Source organism: Triticum aestivum, chromosome 7B (genome assembly GCF_018294505.1).
Source record: "Triticum aestivum cultivar Chinese Spring chromosome 7B, IWGSC CS RefSeq v2.1, whole genome shotgun sequence".
In the NCBI taxonomy this organism is placed as follows: domain Eukaryota; kingdom Viridiplantae; phylum Streptophyta; class Magnoliopsida; order Poales; family Poaceae; genus Triticum; species Triticum aestivum.
The window spans coordinates 155,739,180-155,744,170 of NC_057813.1; the positions used below are offsets into that span (position 1 = coordinate 155,739,180).

The 4,991-nt window shown below is 43.2% G+C and overlaps 1 pseudogene; it reads left to right on the forward strand.

Annotated features, from left to right (window-relative positions):
* The first annotated feature begins 1,367 nt into the window (after nucleotides 1–1,367).
* LOC123157793 (uncharacterized) lies at nucleotides 1,368–2,381 on the forward strand (annotated as a pseudogene).
* Nucleotides 2,382–4,991: the final 2,610 nt, after the last annotated feature.

The following is a 4,991-nucleotide window of genomic DNA, read 5'->3' on the forward strand; positions in this document are numbered from 1 at the left end:
TTGTACTCCTCGAAATGAAAAAATTGTACTGCTCGGATTTATTTTAAAAGAACACAATTTTGCCTTGTACTTCTGTGGAATACGAGTTTCGTACTGCTCTGCAATATTTTTTTATATTACTCAAAATGATTAAACTGTATTGCTCGTAAATTATTTTACATAAGTCAGTTTCCTTCGACATATATCTTGTACTTCTTGGGAATATCAGTTTCATACTTCTTGATCTTATAGGGTTTGTACTTCTCAATTAGACAATTTTTATTAAGGCTAGTTTTGCATTTTTATCTGCACTGCTGCTTCTCTTCACTATAGAGAACCTTTTTTGCACTTCCCTAAGCTTGCTAATTCCACAGCTCCAAGTAGCTGCTGCAAAAGATGAGTACCGAATTAGCATAAAGGACACCTTGTACTGCTACGTCAAACTACTCGGTACTTCTCTCAGTGTAACTATGGTACTGCCTCCCTAGCAGGAATAATTCTCAGCAGGTACTTCCTCGCTCGCATGTTGTACTACTCTATACTTCTACCTAAATATTGTATGTACTTCCTGTTACTGCTACCTTTGTACTTCCCGTAATTCTCCACTCAGGAGGTCAAAATTTCATTCAATCTCCTAGCCGCCCGCCAGAGTAAAAAGAATGCCACAGAATGCCACAATGAAGAGAAGTACATTTTACCCTCGCACCTCTCGCTGGAGAAGGAGCTCGTGCTTATGCTTGACGTTGGAACCCGTAATAACCCAGCACCCGTAGAATATGAGTTTCGTACTGCTCTGCAATAATTTTTTTTGTATTACTCAAAATGATTAAATTGTATTGCTCGTAAATTATTTTACATAAGTCAGTTTCCTTCGACATGTATCTTGTACTTCTTGGGACCATCAATTTTGTACTTCCTGATCTTATAGGGGTTTGTACTTCTCAATTACACAATTTTTATTAAGGCTAGTTTTGCATTTTTATCTGCACTGCTGCTTCTCTTCACTACAGAGAACCTTTTTTGCATTTCCCTAAGCTTGCTAATTCCACAGCTCCAAGTAGCAGCTGCAAAAGATGAGTACCAAATTAGCATAAAGGACACCCTGTACCGCTACTTCAAACTACTCGGTACTTCTCTCAGTGTAACTATGGTACTGCCTCCCGAGCAGGAATAATTCTCAGCAGGTACTTCCTCGCTCGCATGTTGTACTGCTCTGTACTTCTACCTAAATATTATATGTACTTCTCATTACTGCTACCTTTGTACTTCCCGTCGAACACCTCGATGGTAGGGATACACAGGCTACTACCAATCTATTTCGCCGCTGCTCGAGCTAATCCGCTACACCGGGGCGCGCCTCCGCCCGGCGCCCCATACCGCCGCCATCCATGGAGATCTCCCTGGACGCGCTGGTGGGCGTGCAGCGGATCGGGCAGGACCTGGCCTACCGTCTCGCGCAGGGCGCCTTGGGGCTGCTCCTCCAACTCCATGTGCAGACGCCGCAGCTCCCGTGGCCCACCCCGCCGCTCAAGCTCCTCCCCTTCGACATTGAGCTCCCCGCCACCCCCTTCGCGGTCAGCATCAACCTCCCGGCCGTGGTCGTCGCGTCCTTCATGGAGATCAGCGGCTGACTTGGGCAGGCCGAGTCAGACCTCGGCGCCTCCATCGGCGGCGCCGTGCAGCAGCTGTCGCGGTAGCTTCCCGCGCCATTCCACGCGCTATGCCGGAAGTGGGAGGGGGTCGTCGCACCACCGACGCCGGCGGCGGTGGACGAGGGGGAAGTGGGGCTCGCCACGGAGAGGGCTACCGAGAGCGGGGTAGCCTTGGAGGGTGTCGGGGAAGGAGGATCCCTTGAGGAGGTGGCTGCGGCGGTGGCGGCGGCCACTGGGAGTGCCGCTGCCGCCAGTGCGGCCGGGGTCGGGGCCGAGGGTGCTTGGTCGGGGGATCTGTTTTCGAGATCCGGGCAGGTGTTGCCTGGTCGGGTCGGTCTCCAATTCAAAACTACCTTATATAGGGGCTTGCCTATTGTAGAATATTATTCTACAATCAGTTGTAGAATATACCCACCCTATATATATGCACATATGTATGTGGAGTTTGTCCTATGTATTGGTGTTTCTAACTCTTTGGTCCCAATGAGGTTGGGTACCATTTGTTTGTGTTGTTGTTCTAGGAACAATTGGAGATGCATTGGATGCTCGAGTCACTCACAAGGAAGGTGTTGTCACCATGTGCTTATTGTAGTCAAGCTAGGATGATCAATGAACCACTATCTACCTTCAATTGGTTTCTTCTACATCCTTCCAATGATATCTCGGTAACAAGTATCTTTTCATGCATTATTTTCTTTCATTCAACCTTGTGTAGGTTGCATCCGGCATGCTATTCATTCCATCTTGTGATACTTGTTTCCTTTCTCAAAGCATCTCAACGATAATCTCATGTTGCTAGTTGTGATGTCTTTGATGGTTGTGTGGTAGGAATTCATTTATATACAATAAGACCATATCTAGCCATGTGCTATGCTTCTAAGCAAATATCTTATTGGTATATGTATGACTTCCTTTTGGATATCTTGTTCCTTCGTGTTGTAACTATTTCGGGTGTACATCCTTCTTTGTAGATATATATCATCATGATTTCGTCTACCTAGAATCTTATACACTTGAGAGAAGTTGCATATCTAGATGATATCCTTTCTTTCATGCCCACCTTGTCTTTCTTATATTATTTCTGTGGTGGCTCTGTGAAAGCTTTTACCTTCAGTGTGTCTTATATCATCGCATCTCGATGCACTCTTGTGTGGTGAAGATTATTTTCCTCATGCTTATCTTTACTAGGCTTTTGCCATCTTAATTGGTATCCCTCTTCTTGATGAGGCCTTCATCTTCTATCTTTACCATGGGTTGTCGCAAGCTTTGTTGTTATCATTTTAGTGAGCTTGTGAACCCATTTGCTAGTTGGGTGTGTGTGGAGAGGACATGTCATGCATCGTGTATCTCATTTATCCAAGACTATGTTGATGCTTAATGCTCATCCTTATTTTAGTCTTCTCAAGTGCTTTTCCATGACTCACACACATCATTTTGGTTGAGCCTATTCTTAGTTGCCTCTTTTACATGATTGCTCAACCATTTGTTTGTTGCAAGTGCTAGGATTTGTTTCCTATATGCTCACTTGCACTTGTTGTAAGTTTCTTTTGATTTTGGGGGAGCTATGATCCTATTCTGTGCACTTTGTATTCAAATACAAAAATTCTTATGTGTGCACAAATCATGGGGACCTTCTCTAGTTTCTTTAAGAACACTCCTTCGCTCATATTCTAATATCCTTTATTCATGTGGCTCGTAGGATCTTTGGTCTAGTTGGTTCAATTGATATCCTTTGATTGCTTGCTTCAATTGGTACCTTTTGATTGCTTGATTGCTCGTGTCTCTCTTTGTTATGTCCTTGTGGCATCTCATTCTTTAGCAATCTTTGTGCCTCAATATAGTTAGTATTCCTCCAAGTATTTACCTTTGGATATGTGTATGTCATTCCACTATCTTTTTGAGAAATACACAATTTATGGAAGAACCTGTTTTATATTGGCCTTCTAAGCTTTTCGCCCATTTTGGCAATCGATGCCAATGGGGGAGAAGTTTCAGAGAGTTTTGTGGTGAAGGTTTTCAGAGTTTTCTCCTTGCTTTGGTTTTGTTCCTAAGCATTTGCATCTCATTCTCCTGCATCATTGGTTGTTGCATTGCATGGCGATGCATAATTCCTTATATAAACTCTCTTGAAAGTGATTGTCATCAATTACCAAAATGGGGGAGATTGAAAGGACACATGGTGCCCCCATGTGTGGTTTTGGTAATTGATGACATTCTCTATGGACTAATGGTTGCATTGAGTTATATTTGAAGGATTTGTCCATAGGCATTTCTTGAAGTACATGTGTTGGTTTCAAGGAGTTTATGAGTTGACCAAGGTGTTATTAAGGAATTATCCAAAGATTGGTCATGTGAGTATTGAGCTTATTGCAAGCATGTCTTGAAGAAGAAGATTGTGTGATCATTCATGTTTACCTTCAAGACATCATCCAAATGAAGAGAGTTGGAAAGAGTCAAGGTTGATCAAGACTAAGTACAGAGAGTGATTCAAGTTGATCATCACACAAAGCGTAGAAGATACACCGAGTGGGATCAAGTGATCTCACGGTTTGGTAAGCATTGTCCATTGCGCTTTGTGTACTAACCCATGGTATTTGTGAGAGTTATATTTGGGGTTAGGTTTGCTTCCATGGGCTTGCATCAAGAGGAAGATCACATACAACCCATGGAGGATGACATCAAATCAAGGTTGTGTTGTGCAAGTTCAAGTGGAGCATCACAAAGAAATCATGCTTGTAGCTTGTCATCCATTATGGTATCAATGGACTTGTGAAGATGTGCCAAAGACTGGCTCACCCATAGTGGAGTATGGGGGAGCAATCAACTAGTCTTCATCGAGCGAACGCAATCAAAAAAGGTGGTCCAACTTGAGGGAGTCAAGATCGTCGTCATCTAGCTCAAGGGGACTTCGTGCAAGGCAAAGGTTTGCCCTTGATAGGTTTTATATTTTACCGGTCTCATGGTGATAGTTTGGACACCGGGTTATAGGATCGATAGCCGTACTATCAAGGGGGGCTCTCAAGTGAGTAGCTTGATCGTATCGTTCGTCGAGAGCTCAAACCATTGTATCCTTGCATCATCTTTCTTTATTCTTATTTCTATTTTCTTTTGAGGTTTTAGATCTTGTGGTTATCTTTGTGACAAACTATAGTACTTTGAAAACGGATTTCATATGCCTCTTCTATTGCGTTTTCAGTGTTGGAGGTTTTACCCGTCTTATTCGAGGAACGGTTCTCACCATTTTCTTATGGGCCTTTTCCTATTTCCTTCTTATTGTTATTTCTGTCAAGATTTGTTAGTCCTTGTTGCTAGCTTTCCAACAAACTTGGTTTCATCATATTTGGAGTCCGTTTGCAGAAG